General features: G+C 38.7%; 2 protein-coding genes across 2 annotated transcripts in view; both read left to right on the top strand.

Annotated features, from left to right (window-relative positions):
- The window catches only part of SCAF8 (SR-related CTD associated factor 8), a 145137-nt gene extending 143387 nt beyond the window's left edge, over window positions 1-1750 (top strand). Inside the window, exon 21 of the mRNA XM_072333793.1 lies at window positions 1617-1750. The gene's annotated coding sequence lies outside the window, so the exon portion shown is untranslated. The remainder of the gene's footprint in view (window positions 1-1616) is intronic.
- The window catches only part of TIAM2 (TIAM Rac1 associated GEF 2), a 133749-nt gene continuing 118050 nt past the window's right edge, over window positions 1731-17429 (top strand). The window contains exon 1 of the mRNA XM_072333786.1: window positions 1731-1768. The gene's annotated coding sequence lies outside the window, so the exon portion shown is untranslated. The remainder of the gene's footprint in view (window positions 1769-17429) is intronic.

Raw genomic sequence — 17429 nt, 5'->3', positions numbered from 1 at the left:
CTGTTTACATCTTTTGAGTTTTAATTGCTGGTGGTCAGGAGCTAGGTACCATAGTTAAGGAAGGGCTGCCTCCTTTGAGGAGCCTGCCCTGTCGTAGGAAAACAAAGTATGAAAGGATGGCAAAAGTACATGTCAGTCATGTTGGCAACACTATAAGCTTTGGAACAGAAGTCATCCATGCTGCATAGGTCAGCACTGTGTTACCTGAGCTCAGTCGCCATTTTGGTGGTGTGCACTCTAAATGTTTGGCGTTGATAGCTATCTACTCCTCCCCACAAGAGAGCAGTTCTCTATTTTGTAGAAGGAAATTTGCAAGTGGATTTTATGATAAAAGCAGAGAAGAATATTACTTAAGCCTTATTACTCATGTTTCCTTTTGGGTGTAACTTACAGCCTGATTCTGCTCCTTACTTTACTGACCCATTGTTAATTTGTCCCTTTTGTATTGTGGCTTTGCTGCTTGTATTACTTGCTATTTTGTCTGCATTTTATTTTAGTGGGGCAGCTTTTGTTTTTCAGTGAAGTCATTTTGGGGCTATTGCAAAGTAGAAACATGCTCTAATCTTACTACATTATCTTAGTTAAAAAAAACATCTACATAACTTTCCTTTTTTCTGCTTGACCATTTAAATGGAAGAGCAACCACTGGTTTCTATTTTACATGTATTGTTTTAATTGAGAATCTACATTGTTTTGTACGGATTTTATCACTAGACTTGTCAGTGAGATCTGCCTTTTGAAGCAGGAAAAAATTCTTGTGTTTGTTTTAATTGTGCTGTAGTTTGTCAGTTTAAATGTTGTAAAAAATAAGGATATTTTTTATGACAAGGTGCTGTGTGCCGTGAAGAAGCTCTTGAAAATCAACCATGCCAATTTAAACATCACAGCAAGTATTGTAATAAAGTCTGACAGTTTGCAGCATGAGGATAACAGAATTTGTAGAGCAAGAAGTTTTCCTTGCCAGCTTTGGGGAGCTCAGACACTATCTCCGGTGTACTCATATGGAACAAGTAGATCAGTGATGTCTTCTGTCTTACTGTTTTCAAGTAGTGCAGGTAGAAGAGCAGCAGATTAGTGTGTGTCTGTCCAGTGCTGTTCTTCTCAAGAGTGTGGCTGGGCTGCTGCAAGCAACCTTCCATAGATCTCTGTAGGGATGATGTAGCCATGAAGCATGGCTATTTTATGAGATCACAGCTGGGATTTGGTAGGTATTATTCACAGTCAGTACCTCTGCTGTAGAAGGACACCGTGCTGATTATTGCTCCTTTCAAGCTTTCTTTCCTGGTCAAGTGGACTGGGTGGGGACAATGGAGTTAATTGCAGCGCAGACCCCCTCTTTACAACAAACCTGGATGGCTCAACAAATATTCATCTGAGGCACATGTTGACATTTGTTGTATTACTGTTTTCTAAAGTTTTTTGCTGCTGTTCATGAGTGGTACAAATAGAATGCTGAGGTGATGTATGAATTCGGTGAAGGTGCTTCTAGTTGCTCTTCTTGGGTGAGTTGTCTGCATGTGAGAGGTTTATGGTTTAGCTGGCAGTGGTTCAGAACTGAACTTATTTCTAATGTATCCTGGGATCCACTTGTTAACAAAATGTTTTTTGTTTTTCAGATTGCCAATGCTAAGAAAACAGAGGCTTCCAGCAAAAAATTCTTCAGCTCATTGAGCAACAAGGGCAGTGTTAGGAATACATCCCACCCTTGTGCTTTTGCTCCAGGATGCAGTGAGAAGGAAGGCATGCAGAGAGCAAATAATTATGCAAGGTTGGTTTGTTTATATTTTGTTGGTTTGCTTATTTTTGAATGAATAAACCGGATTATGAGACAGTTATAGGCCACGGTCCAGATACAGCCAGGTTAAATTCTGCCTTAGTCCCTGAGTCTTAAATTTCATATTGGCTGGGTGCCTTTGAGGGTTTAAAGTCAACAAGTATTGAACAGTAGTGCTGGGAAGGGAATCTGAGCTGTTTCTCTCAAGGCACTGATCCAATTCTTAATGACTTTGACTTTGAAATTGGCTGTATTTACAAAACTTCTGTACAGACAAGGGTTCAAATCTGTAAATAGCATAGATGCAGTTTTCTATACTTAAACTAAGGAGGGAGAGGGAGGGATTTAGGCTTTTTCCTGCCCAGCTATTTAGAGTGTTATGATGTGGTAAATGCTTGTCTATCAGATGAGATGGAGTGGATGAGCAGTTTCTGGTGCAGTCTTGTGTTGTTCCAGATTTAGACAGAAAACTGCCAATGAAGAGAGACCCTATTTCTGATCTCTCTCTCCTCAAAGCGCAGAGCAGTGTTAAATTTGAGTTCTGCTAATAATCAGATGTCTTTTTGTCCTATTCACAAATCTTAGGCATGGCATATAAGAGAGATTTGGCGTGGGTTTGAAAGACCTGGTGCAATTGTGCTTTTGGGAGGGCAGGTTTCTTTCACCCCCTTTGATTTGTCATGTGAAGCAAAGGGGTTGTTTTAGATGCTTAATCACAGTGTTTTATAAAATGGTGATGGGAGAACGCTTATTCAACTTTTCTGTATTTTGAATTCCTTAGCATCATTTGCTATTATCACTTGGAAAAAGTGCTTCCTCAGTATCACTCTATGTACTATGCTGTGTACACTACTAATTAACAGAAAACTTAGGCGTGTTTGAGCTTTGTAGCAGTAGCCAACTGCTTATCCCTAACAAAGTCACCTTTTGAGAAGTTAAGGCCTGTGGGCATTTCTGCACATTACAAAGTCATAGGAAGCAGGGCTGAATATGAATACATCCAGTTCATCTTCATTCCCCAGGAGTTTGTGTAATACCATCTTCAGCATATCCACTGGCAAAGTGTGCAGTGTTGGAGGGATTGTGACCCTTCCTGTGCTGCAACAGGATTGCTTTTCTCTCCTGGCAAACTGCTTTAAGGAAAATAGATGCTGAATAAGCAAGTGAACTCAAAGTTGCAGGTTTCTCGTCTGATGCATGCCAAGCAGGTGACTCTTAACACTGATTATTATATGATATTCAAATGTTTAAAAGAAAATACGTTGTTTATTTTATAATCTAATCACTTTTAAGATGAGTTTGTATTGGAGCTTTGTTGCAGTTTTCAATGACTTAAGAGTCATGAAACTTGAAAGGAACTTAGGGCGCCTATGCCACTGAATTAAATATGCATGAGCTTTGCATTTGCTGTTGTTTGATTTGTAAAGTATTTGATTTATTCTTTTGTAAAAGAGGTTATTTTTAATATTAGCTTAGAAATTCAGGAAATATTATAGAATCAGGATGGATTTGCAAGAGCAGTGAGTGATATTTTGAACATGACTGCAACAGTCTGGAAGCTCTTCTGAATTTTGAGTTCTTCTCTCCTCAAAAAAATGAAATAGTATAAAAAACCCCACAACAGCCAGATTCAAGTTGACTTTGAAAAAAGGACAGCTGTGATGCTATGCCACTGTGATTAATGTAACCGATGTATTGTTCCAGTGTATTGTGCCATGCTTTGCTGCCTCAGGTTACAAGTGTCACTGAGATTTTGTACACTGCAGCATTCATGAAAAGTCATAATTCACCATGGAAGTCAACCTGCTGGGGGTTCTTTCTAAAAAAAAAAAAAAACAACAAACAAAAAACAAACAACAGCAAAAGATTTTATTTTTGTTTGATCTGTACTATGAAAGGGAGAATACTGGTCCTGTTTCTAAAATATACCAAGTCTTGTTGGGTGCCACAACCGCCTAATCCTGTTGATGCTTTTTGCCATGTTTCAGTGCCATGTTGTAGATGCACTGTTTGTTGCCTTGCAAATTCTTCAGATTTGTTAGCAGATTTGTTAACTTTGATTTATTTTGCCTGTGATCATCTGCAGCTTTCCAAATAGCAGAGGAAACCTAGAGCAAGTTTGTCAGTGACAGAAGGTGAATTTAAGAACCATGTGAAGACATGGAAGAGAAAATTATGGCATACAGTTTCCTAATGATAAAGATACCAAAAGCATCCTAAAATTACAAAGCAGTGCTGTGCATTAAAGCATTAATTTGCATTTTGGTTAAGGCGTACCTGCATTTTGGACTATCCCTTTAATTCTGCAGTGTTAATTACCTACTTACTAGTTCCTGGGGTGGAAGCAGCAGAAGGAGTGCCTGCAGCAGTATCCTGACGTAGTGGTTTCTATCAGGCAGAGCAGTGGGGACTCCTAAGGTTGCTTTGTAACCTGGGGTCTACAGCTGTAGGCCAGCATGCTGACTTGCATAGGAACCTAATTAAAGAATCAAAGATATCAAGGGAAGCTCACAAGTGCCATATGTTCTTCTTTACAACCTGAAATGACTTAGTGAATCACAGTAACAAATTTTATTCTTTCTGCATTAGTGTTGTAGCTGAATTCGGCTACAGCAGCCAGCTAGTACAAGAGAAGTTATTCAGGCTCTTGATAGTATTAATAACCATTTGAACTTTGGCAGTTATCCCATCAAAGTATGTTCTGGAGATAGAAGTGATTTTAAACCTGGTCTTATGAGGAAAGCTTCAATACCCTGCAGATGCTGTCTTGACTTACTGGCTTAGTGTGAGCTTGTGTGGAGCAGCACCCAACCCTAATGAGGTGTCTGGCTAAGTGCATCTCCTAGCATAATTGTCAGCATCCAGAAGGTGGAAAAAAAGATGAATTCCTCTGCAGGCTTATGCTTTGGTGAACTCTGGTTCCCCAGGCCTGAGGCTGAAGGATCCCTTACTGTGCCTGACATCAGCCTGCCTTTGATAAGACACAGGTATGTACACACATAGTATCATAGAATCATTGAATATCCCAATGGGAAAGGATCCAAAAAGATCAAGTCCAACCCCTGTCTCTATAGAGGAACACTTAAAATCCAAACCCAGTGTCTCAGAGTGTTGTCCAAATGCTCCTTGATCTCTGGTATCTTGGGGCCATGCCCACTGTCTTGGGCAACCTGTTCCATGACCACCACCCTCTGGTGAAGAACCTTTCCCTAACCCTCAGCCTGACCTTCCCTTGATGCAGCTCCATGCTATTCCCTTGGGCCCTGGTGCTGCCCTTCTGCTCTCTGTGAGGAGCTGCAGCAGCCATGAGGCATCCCCTCAGCTCTGCTCTGGGACCTTCAGTTGTTCCTCATATGCCTTGCACTCCAGACCATTCACCATCTTTGTAGCCCTCCTTTGGATGTTCTCTATATAACTTTATGTCCTTAGTAGACACCAGCTTCAAAGTTGCTTTGGAGAATGACATGTTCTGTGGTACAAGGTGTAGGAGACCTGAGTTAGGCTGAGACAATTACTGAGAGGTACAAGCATGCTAGAGGTGCTAGAAGTGAAGTAACTACTGTGCTGTATGTTTGTTTCCACATTGGATCTTCAGTGGTGGTTTAGCCTGAGGAAGATGGACACCTGCTTTTCCAGAGGAGTTTCTTTTGAAGCAAAGCTGATGTCTAATTGAGATAAGCAGATCACTGTAGAGGCTGTTTAATTATCGCCCAACATTGCTGGCATATGCAGTAAGATTGTGGACTCAGATGTTTGATTAAGATACAATCATAACTCCATCTGTAGACTCTTGTAACAAATTGTTCATAGGTTAGAGTAATTAAAAGCTAGGCTGGATTCTTTATCTCCTCTCCAAGTGAAAGTCTTATTTGTGTGGTTGATTAGTTGAGGAAATGCCAAACAGAAATCTGAAATCTGTAGATTCACGGGGAAAGCACGCTGATCTGCAGTTTTGTCGTGGAATGATCAGAGAAACTAATCAAAGGTGAGCGAAGGATATGCACCAGTGCCTTGATGGAAGTCTTGAAACAGAGCAGTCTTAAAAACTCTTTTAGCAATGTGTAACATGAGTAGCAATAGTGTAGGTTCACAGTTAACCTGAGGAAAAAAAAAAAAAAAAAAAAAAAAGGCATGGATCTAGCAGAAAGATACTTTCTGATTTGACAGACAACTGTGAATAAACTCAAAACTATGTTACTGATTGCCTAAAAAAAAAACAAAAAAAACACATCAGTCTTGTGTACTCATTTTTTGATGGTGTAACCTTGAAAGGAATTCTAAAGGCTCTGAGGACTTGAAATATTGTTTATATCTCTGAAGTAGGCTGGCTGTGCTTATTACATATAGTTATTTTCTAGATGCACATGAATTTACCAGCTTTGTGTTCTTAGCCATGTCTCATTTCTCTACTGCCACAACAGCTTGGCTGTGCTGTCAGCAGAGGCCATCAACATTATGAAGCAGGACACCAAAAAGTTAGGTGTGCCTAACAGTGTTTAATGATGCCACCCTTCAGCAACAGAGCAGTTCTCCCTACTACATATATTCAGTTTGACACTTATATCCTGGTCTTGCTGGCAAGATGAGATGGAAGGTGCCACTTTTCCCCTGTGGAGCTGTTGGGAGCATGCCATTGGGTGCTTGGGGATGTTGACTGACAGCTCAGCCTGTGCTTGCTTCTGCTCTGCATTCACTGAAAAGTAGCTTCCCTATTAGAGAATCCTCATGCAGAATGAATCCTTCCTTCTTTGCTGTGATGTGGGTAGTGTGACTGGTACATCACAGCAGCTTTTCCTAGTTTGTTTGACAGGACTTTGAGCACAAACAGTGATGCTCTGTGCCTGAGTAAAAGAGCAGGAAGAAAATTTGACTGTGTGGATATTTCTTTGGGATTCATTCTGACTGAGCTGACTGTCAACCAGACAAGGTAGATGGTTGTTCTCCCCCCCGAACCTTAGCACTGAAATCAAAAGGATGTGGAAATCCCTGATCTGAAATACTGATGGCTGCTCCTGTCAGTCTGCTCCCAGAGAAATCTATTCTCCTTATGAAAATAAGTTCTTACTTCTGCTCCCTTTTTTTGATGTCCTGTAAAACCTTACTATGTAATCCCACTGAATCTACACAGGTTTATCAGAGATCTTTTTTTTTTTTTTTTTTTTTTTTTTTTTTTTTTTTTTTTTCTTCTTAAATTCATCAGAACTTTCCTACATTGCTTTCTAAAAACCTGGAGATACTATTTTCCTTCTGAGGCATAAATTGCCTTTGCTAACTTTATTTTTGCTGAAGCCTTATGTACGTTTTCGTGTTAATTTGCAGAAGAGCCACAGCAGAGCACAGTCACATCCAAGCCTGTCTCTCTCAATCTGCTGTCTCAGATATGGATGTGTGGGAGCTCTGCAGAGCCCACTTCAGGAGAAGAGTGGTGGCAGAAGGAGTTTAAAGGAAACTTGAAAGTTTCTCCATTATTTTCTATTCTGTGTTGGAAATGGAAGAAATAGTCTTTCAAATGTTTTCTGTAGATGGTGCATTAAGATGTATTACAATGTCTGTTTGCAGGTGGCAACAGGAGATTTTCAGGTTGGGAAGTGCGTGGATGGTACACTTGCTGGTTACAGCTCTGGAGCTGTGAAACTTACATCTATACTCTGACTGACAGGGATTGGGGTCTTTTTTATTGCATATTTATTTATACTTTGTCTGGACAAAGTAGGGAGATGGACTCCTTTTCCTGTAACTCATCGGTTTTGTAGTATGTGAGTGTTCCTGGAAAATTTTCCTAAAGAAAACATTTCACAAAATGTGTCTGTGAAATGCTGAGATTTTGATTAACTCCAGATGAAAGTACTGTACCATTCCTATTTCAGAAGTTTCACATTTGTCTTAAAGTCCATCCAAAACCTCTCTTTCAGTAGCCTTGAGAACCTTGGTGTTGACTACATCATCTCTATTACCTGGCAATGGGAAGATGCTCACGTAAGATGATGTTACTTAATTCTGTTTTCACCCTGCTCAGAAATTAACCACAACCTACCAGTTTGTTCTTGTTCAGTTCAGTCACGGAACCATCTAGCTGAGATTCTGTATTATTATTGCATGTGGTCCATGACTAGTCTTTCAAATAAGAATCAGTTTAGAAGATTGGAGTTTATGATGTGCACAAACACATCTACATCTTCATATGAATTTACATGTAGAGCTGGTTTCTTAAAAACTCAGTTACATATTCATACTGGGGAGTGACTTACTTCAAAATCATTGATTATACAATACAGGATAATGTTAAGTAGGATAGTAAAATGATTTAAGATACAGGAAAAAGAAATAAAGAATAGTTGATATTGAGTATCCTCCATTCAAAACATACTGAATAGTTCCTGTCCACATCTGCATGTCTTGAACAACCTTGAAGGTCTCACAAAAGCATTGTGGGCAAAATGAAAGTTATATTTGGATATTCTTTTCTTAAATGTTGAATGTGTAAGAAAATATTGCATCTCAGTATTGACTGCTACAAACAGACTCTGACCTTAGTCCAGTCTTGTTGTTGCATACATTTGCAAGACTTGAACATTTTTTTTACTTTCTTGTCCAGCTTTCAGTGAAATGAAAATGAAGATTTTTATAAACATAATATGTTTCCCTTGAGAAAGCAGAAATAATTCAGTAGTTCTGGAGTTCAGTGCCTTTCCTTGTAGCAGCAGTGAGTTGGCACAGATTCCTTCAATACTGCCCCATGTAGTGTTTTTGCTTGACTAAACCAGTAAATGTAGCTTCAGCTAAGTTATTTAGGTATTATGTGAAAGCCACCTACTTGCTGTCTAGGTACACATATGTAGGTAGTTTGTATATGAGCAATAGCTACTGTCAAAATTTAGTATCTTATGACTGACATTTGGCCCTTGGGTGTATCCCTCCCTTTGGACCTCCCAAGCCATTTGATTTCCAGAAGTGTTTTTCCTTTGAAGTCTCTGAAGTACATCTGAAGAGGTGACAGTTTAATTGCAAAACACCCTTTAATTTGTGACCAGAACAGATTTTGAATGGAAAACAAATGGTGCCACCCATTTTCCTGCATCTCTGATAAGGTATCCTGCACACCAATTCCTGGTGAACTAGCCTTAGAAACAAATAAAATAATAAAAAATAGGATATGCAGGGCTCCAGATTGTTGCTGTGTATGAGTCACCACAAAACTAACTTTAACGTTGTAGATCTTTTTGTGCATTATTAAAATACAGGTTTGTAAGATCTGTTGTATTTTGTTTTGCTGGTAATTGAAAAAGTGAAAAGGATAGGACATGATCCAAAACTGTTCTAATGTAAGATAAATCAGCTATTTATACATTGAACCTTCAGCTTGCTGGTGTATTAGAGGGAGGGGCAGAAATTGCATGGAAGATCAAAGCCATCAGAAGCAGTGATTAAAGCAAACTTATTTATTATTTTAGATTTATATTTCAAAGCTTTTTCTTTGCCCTTTTCTGCTTTATGAGTTGGCACAATGGGTGAAATTCTGTCCCTATTGAAGTTAATGGGAAGTTTGCCATCAACTTTAATGGGACCAAGATTTTACCCATAGTATTTTAAGATGGCTTGATTGTTTACACAGCATGTATTTTATGATTCCTTAGTTCCTAGGTAACAATGAAAATCCTAGGCATCTTATTCATTTACCTGAAGAAAATAATACATATTTTTATGGCGTAAAGTTTCACTTGAAGGGAGGTTGTGATGAGGAGGGGTTTGGCCTCTTCTTCTAGGCAAACAAACAGGACTGAAGGAAATGTCCACAAATTGTACCAGAAGAGGTTTAGATTAGACATAAGGAAAAACTTTTTCTCTCAGAGTGGTGAGGCACTGGCATGGCCGCACAGGGAGGTGGTGGAGTCACCGTCCCTGACAGTGTTCAAGAGGCATCTGGATGAGGAGCTACGAGATATGGTTTAGCAGCTTGTGGTAGCAATGGTAATGGGAGGACGGTTGGACTAGATGATCTTGTAGGTCCTTCCCAACCTTGTGATTCTATGATTCACCTACTCACAGTGAATTTTCTACTGATTTTCTCAAAACTTGTTGTTATTATTATTTTTTTTTAAATCTGTAGGTAAGTTTGTACTGGCAGGCATTCTTTTTTACTGAAGACAAAAAATTATAGTGTGTTTTTTAGTGAAAGTATTTCATCCTCCCCTGTATTCCATACTGCCTTGAAAAAATCAAAATCAAAAACAAAACAGCAAAACCTTCTTTCATTTTACCTGGGTATTTTTTTCCACTCCTGTTTTTTGAAAATAGCTAAAACTATTTTTAAGAATGGTTTTTTATACAAATCCAGTTTCACTACTGTATTTGTTCGCTACTAAGCTGAAATTACGTTCACTCTCTGTATGACCTTTGTGGTAGAGTTAAGGAAAGGGCAAAAAATAAAAGCCAAAACCATCATCAACAACAAATGAAAACCAAATATACATGCACACAAAAACAAACAAACCAAAAATCTTACAATTGTGGAATGACATAGATGTTCCCTTGATTAATGTCATGAAACAGCTCTTCTAATTTCTCTAGTGGGTAAGGAAGAAAACTGCAAGCAATTGCCACCTTTACATCTGTATCAGTGAAATCTACTTAACACTTGTATAGTATTTGAAGTCTTAAAGCACACTCGAAATCTTTTTTCCTACAGGCGGTAGTATAAAGATACCATACGCTGATTTTTAGAGTAAAACACTAATATCATATGTGTTTTCATATATTTTGTGTTTTCTATATTTGTATACATATATTTGACTCATATTATAATTTCCATTAATGACTATAAATGCATTGTAGAATAATGAACGCTAATGAGATAGAAAGCTTAGATTTTTCTTCATTTTCTGGCTATTTTTAACTGGTGAAATTTGGTTAGATAAAATGCAAAACTCTACTGTGCATTAATTTCAACCTTTCTAAGCTATGTTTTAGTATTCTCCAATAACAATCTGTGCTAAAATGTTACTGAGTTCATATGGCTTCCAGTACAACATGGTCTTCTTCTGTAGATTGGAAAACCTGACTGAAACTTGGCTGCTTATTTGCATTTACTGCTATGTTGTCATAACCTGAATACAGAATGCTTTTACTCAGTTATTCACTAACTGACACAGCATAGTCTCATGGGCAACTGTGAGGGCCACAGCAAAAAAACCACATTTGATTAGGGTGGTACTGGTATGGACTGGGGGTGGTTCATGGGGAAGATGGCAAAGGAGAAGATGGGAGTAGTCTTGCATGAGTATTGCTGTGATTTTTAACTTTTTTTTTTTTTTTCTTATTCCTTTTTTCTCCGTATCTTTCTTTTTTCCAGCCACTACATGAGCACTCACTGCACATTAATCTTCAGCTTTCCTGTTTTCACAGCCACTGCACATCCCTCTCATTCATCTGTAGCCACTGTAGATGAACCATGACAATATTAAACAGCTAACACCTACAGTAAATATTTTCAGGTAACTAATTTCTGCTTTCTACAGCACTTATGTCTTCTTCATCCTTCTCTTCTCTCAGGACACAGAAACCATGCTGAGACTGGGAGGTTTTTTTGGTGTTTGCTCATTCCTTGTGTCAGCGGCATCTGGGTTCTTTCAGGAGCTCAGCAGATTGCTGTGTTAGAACTTTAGGAAATGATTGTAAGATGTCTGTGTTGTTTTATTTCCTGTGTGTCATTTCCTGTGATATTTCTACAGAATAGCTATTTCTGTTACACATGCATAAATCACCTGCACCGTAATGCTGCCATAGAAAATGAAATAACACATTGCACACACTTGCACACAATTAGAAAACAGTGGCGTCTACTCATGCTATTAAATATACTTAAGATAGTGGTAGATTTCTGTAAAACCATGAGTGAATATACAAAATAACAAATGTATGGATATTTGCATCTAATTTTCTGATAAGTCTAAATGCATTTCTGTCTTCTGAAAAGCTTTTGGAACAAGCTGACTTTTTAGCTAACGTGCATATCCTCTGGCTTTAATAGAGTGTAATTTCTTTACTGTTGTTTTTGTACTGCCTGGAATATTTTTCATTTCTTCTTAAAATAATGTGAATTTAGATCAAAGTATTAGCAAATAGTGCAGGACTGGCTGTGTACCCAGAATCTCAGGATCGGTATTTATCTAGACTATATATAGCCCATTGATTAAAGTGGTTTCAGGTTTTGTGCGAGTCAAGAAGCTATTTATGTGCATTGGAATAAAAGCCATAGCGTTAAATAAAGTTTTGATTATTCACAGAAGTTGGAAGTGAAAAGATAGTTATTTTCAAAGCTTTTGTAGAATCAGTAGAGGAAGATTTATAGCAAAACGTTGAATTTTATAGTAAAACTTAGAAGGTGGGTTCACATACTTTTGTTTAAACACAAAAGAAACAAAACAAAGCAAAAAAAACCAAACAAAACAAAAACAACAAAACAACAAAGAACAGAAAAGACAATAAATGAAAATAGGCCACGTTTCATGACAGATTGCTTAACATGATTACAGTATTTCTGTAACTCCCACTAAACTTATTCTGTCTTTGCTGCTGTTTGCTACTAGAGACGGATTCTCCTAAATGTCCAGATCCCCTTTTGATGTCCTTGTAGGAAATGGTGAAATAAGCTACGGGTGTTGCAGCTAGAGCTTCTCTGTATGCATTTGGCTGGACAGTGCACAAGTGGAATGGTTGAATGCTGAATTAAGTGTGCAGCCTTTGAGAAGAGTTGCAGCAATATGACTGGGAGGTATGCAGTACCCATCCTTGCCGTGGCTGCTGCTCTGCCTGGAGGGGCTCAGAGTGTCCGTCTCTTCTTCCTGGCTCTCCCCCTGCACTCTTAGGGACAATGCTACCACTTCAGCACAGCGCTTCTGGATTTGCAAGTGAAAAGCCCTGTTTATTATGGTAATACACCCTGTGTAGTTGCCTAAATATTCTTTGCCAGGCGGTAGCAGGTGGCATTCAGTAGTAAATGCCTGATTTTTGAGCTAGTTGTGATGGTGTAAAATTGTGATAAAATCTTGGCATCTCTAAACACAGTGGGGATTTTACCATCAATGAGATCTGGGTCAGCTTTCGTCCGCTGTTGGTTTTTCCTTTCTCCCTCTGTCCTTGGCAACTTAGAAGAAGACTTACACTCCTGGGACTGAGTACATAAACCTGATTGTTCTACTGACAGTTGCCTCCTGTACTAAAGTTAGGTCTACTAGCAGTCGTGTTTAGCTTTTAGCTAGTCAGAATTTTGTGACATTCTGAAACACGGGTTTTATTACTCAAAGAATTTGGAAACCTTGATTACACAGTTACCACCTTTGTCTAGACTCCAGAGAAAATAGTAGTAGCTTCTTCTTAGCTAAAATTGTTTCAAAATGTTCTATATTTGCATGTCTTGCAGAATACTGGCTTTGCCCTGAGGATCAGTTTTCATTAGAAAAAGTAAGTGCAGAGAACTTTGCTGTCGCTAGTGGATGATTTTTTTTTTTTTCCAAAAACTTCTACAAAAAGTATGTGGAAAGTTTATAGTATGATTTTCCCCTAAACACAGTCTAAATCTGAAGGAGCTATTTGAAAATGAATGCACTGTTAAAAAAATTCAAAGCCATTAGCAGCAAGTTCTGCATTATTTATTTTGAAATGATTGCTTTTGCCTGTTTCCTTTAAAAAAATGAATCCAACTTGCTGACATTTGCAACAAACGTTTTTTGTTTCATTTTGGCATGGTCAGTTACTGGAGACTTTTAGCACCATTGTGAGGTATAATACGTCATTTCCCCTTCACATTGCTTTTTTTTTGTGTGTGTGTTTTGTTTTTTTTCCTAATTGGTCTGTATGTATAACCTTCCTATGCTCTTCGCTATCCTTACACTTAGAAAGCTTTCTCTTATCTCTATTCAAAGATTTGCTCACTGCAAATCAAGCTGATTGATTTCTCATCTGTTCTTGATGAGACTAGCCAACAGCTGATCCCAAATCTCTTCAGAGTAGCCTCTTGTGTGTGGAAAAAATATACTAGTTCCAGTTTTCATTCTGTTCCCTAGACTATGTGTACTTAATTCATTCAATGCTTCTCAATTCTTTCAAACAGTTTTGTATTTAATTTTTATTTTTCTCAAATTCTGCTTTTGTTTTAGAGAACTAACTTGTTTGGTTATTTAAGAGTTTTCAACAATATTTATGAAATAATTATTTTAAAGAATTGATAAATCCAATTACTTTGTGTTTAAAATGTTGCTAACTCCTATTATTTTCTGCCAATATCTTCTTAACTGTAGCATCTTTCCTATTTCCTTTGTGCACAATTCCAAAGAAGAAAAGAAGAAAAAAAAAACATAAAACCCTCAAAAAGTTACAATTTGCATGAGAAGAACAACTGTACATTCATTTTGATTTATTTAAGGCCATTGTTTTTAAAACTGCTTTCAAACCTTGTCACTTCTTTTCTATATGCTAACATTGTGTTGTTTTATTCTGTGACTTATTTGGAGGGTGTCACTTGCTTAATTGGATGTGAGTGCTTGCAAAGCTGCACCAAACCCCTGCAAATCAAAATTTCTTCCTTTGAGGGACTTCCCTCCCATTTGGAATGGAGATGGGACTGCTAGTGTGGCCCTGTTGAGCTCCTACTTTTGAAAGCATTTGTATGGTTTCATTTAGACACAGGAGCATTTTGAGAAGTGCTGCTTGGTGTGGGATGCAGCAGAGAGTAGTGGTGACTGAGGTCATGAAGCAGCTCTGCTGAATGGGTAGGTGGGAGAGGGGGTTCCACTGGGGGTCCCCACTGGGGCTGATGGGAATTTCTGCTTCCTCTGTATTGCAGCTTCATGGGGATGTGTGTTGCCTCTGGGGCTGCCTGCTCCTTCGAGGGAGCTGGAACAAGACTGCCCCTGTCCTCTATTTCCGGAGGGGGGAAAAAAACCAAAAAGCAAACCAGCTTGAGTGTCACTGTGTGTTTTGCTTGGAAGGGAGAGGGAGACAGTTAGCTACAGATAACCTAATGTTGTAGGAAAAACTAGGCTTGATCTAATGTCTACTTTCAGAGTGTCAGTGCTCTTTGTAATAGATAGTTCATGTTGACTGCTTCATTTTTCATTCTTTAAGAAACTGTTACAGTGAAAGATAAAATAGTCCTTGGAAGATTATCCAAAGCTACTTTTTCATGGCTTGGAACAAAGAGAATAAAGGAAAGTAACAGAAGCTGCTCCTGCTAGTCTGGGTGGGCAGAAGAACTTGAGGTCCAAGGATATGAGTGGGAGAGAGCATACACAGAACCCAGGATGACAGGATTGCCCATCTGGCTGTCTCCAGGCGTCAGCTGGGTTGTTCTTTCCTGCTAGGCAAGGTTTGTAGAACATAGCTGTGGCAAAACATGTTGTGTTCCCTAGTGACCCGATCATGAAAGCCAACTGGTGCAGCAGGATGAATGTGTGGGGAGAGCTGGGTGGTTGGAATGGTGGGGCCATACAGTTGTGCCATGGGTGCAATTTGTGGTGTTGCTGTGAAAGTATGAGAGGGATAGGAAGAGAATATGATGGAAAAGAATGGCTAAAAAAGGAAATGTGAATCACATGAAAGGAAGTCAAAACACTTTGTAGTTTGCGTTTTGACTCAACAAGTACGAGTGAAGAGCTACTGTGAAGAGTGTTTCTGGGTGAGAGATGAAGCTTGCATGCAATTTGGACAGCTCAATGGCACCCCTACATTTTTCTGGCTGTAATGTACCTAAATGACCTGGTGGGGTAATACCTGTGAGGGTGGTTTGTAATGTCTGCACGTGCAGATGTTTCTTATCTTTAGGGAAGCGGAAGAGTTATTTCAAGACAGGCAGGATACCTCTATCTTCCGCTTTGCTTTTTTTTCAATTGCTGCATGATTTTCAGCTATTCACAAAAGAGGAAAGGCTTCTTGGCAGAAAAGACAGAAGCTAGAAATTGAAAAAAAAAAAACAAAAAAAAAAACAACACCAAAAACCAAGCAAACAACACAACCCTGTAACTTGTGCTTCCATAGTGAGAGAGCAGGAATGCAAGTGATTTAGACGCAACATTACTCAGGAGAAACTAATGCCGTCTCTGCTATCTGTTGCACTTTCACGGCCTCCGAGAGGCCCGTGTTGTTCCTTTAACCACATCAGGAACACAGGTCATGGCTTATTTTACAAATGTAGCAAGGATCAGAAGAGCTGAACCCTCCTCAAACTGCATTCAGTATCTCAGTCCATGTCCACCCTGCTTCTCAGCTAGGTGTGGGCTGCTGGAGTCATCCCTCAGTAGGAGCAAATAGAGACCTTTGCATGCTGGTCTCTTGCCATCTAGATAGAGACTGGCTTCTCTGCCATTGTTTGTGGCTTACTGTGGTTTCAGGAAGTCCTGCAATGTTAATGTTTTCAAGTTCTTGGATGGTGCTGTTTCCGTCACTTTGGGAGCTGTTGTTCTGGTGTGTGAAGTGCTGGAAACCATTTGTCTGACATAGAGATGGTGCACAAATGCTTTGTGCTAATACTGTTGCCTTTTATTAATCTTTTATTTCAGTTTAATCTTTTATTTCAGTTTTGGTTTGTGATGTATCATTCTGTACTTTTTATTAAGCAGTACAGTTTAATCAAAGGCAGGGATTAACATTGATTTTATTTTATTTTTTCCTTGGTATAGGAAAACTTTGAGAATTGCCAAGTTGCTGTAGTGAGTTGTTTTTACAGACCATAGCAGCTTGTTAATTTGTTAACAGCAAACATAAGCCTGTACAAAACAGTGAGAACTGATAGCTGGAAACTGATCCTGGAGGATTATACATTATTAGTGAATTCAGAAGAGCAAATCTCTCCCTTTTTCAGATGCAGAAAACTCAAGTATCTGTCTTGGAAGTTATTCTCAGCAGTGATACAATTATCATCATTCACAGTGATACCAAAAATCTTCCAGCAACATTCCTGTAAAGCTGTGAATCACACCTCTGTTGAGATGCCTCTTGATAAAACAAAAATACTTAGAGATATTGATGTTTATAATTCATCTCTGATTTGCAGAATATGCTGCATCTTTTGAGCCAGTGACGCTGGTATAGATGAGATCACATGCTGTATTTACAAAGAAATAAACTTGCCCATTAATGGGGCTGGCCTTGTTAGACCTGCTTTTTAATCAGAGTTCTTAACAGCTCCTCCCTGATAGGTTAAATAACATTCTATTCAATTTGGAGTTGGATAAGTGAAAGGTAATCAAAGGCAGAAAAAAAATTGAATCAAATTGTATATTTGAAGCTTTTGAGCAAGGCTTTATAGTTCTATGTGTGCTTTCCATTTTTGTAACAATGGTTTATCAATACTCATTCTTTACAGTGAAATTCATGTGAGCTCTGAATTTTGGTACTTCTTGTAGCACACTGCAAGACCTAACATTTTCTTATTTGCTGGTACAGAACTAGTTGTGTTGGAAGGCAGTCTTTCTGTTATCTGTTGTTGCTGTGTACTTGAGCGAATGTGTAGGAACTGGATGTTGCTTTCCAATTATTTTGAAACGTTTACAAGGACATTGTGATTCTGAAGAGATGCTGTTGCTTTAGTGGTTTTCTTCTGGGAAATAGTTACCCAAGCGCTTGTAGCACATACCTCCATCTCCCTCCCTCAGAAGGTCCT

This window comes from Excalfactoria chinensis, chromosome 3, assembly GCF_039878825.1.
Source record: "Excalfactoria chinensis isolate bCotChi1 chromosome 3, bCotChi1.hap2, whole genome shotgun sequence".
Classification (NCBI taxonomy): Eukaryota; Metazoa; Chordata; class Aves; order Galliformes; family Phasianidae; genus Excalfactoria; species Excalfactoria chinensis.
The sequence above is the reverse complement of the archived record's forward strand: the minus strand, read 5'-3'. Positions and strand labels throughout refer to the sequence as shown.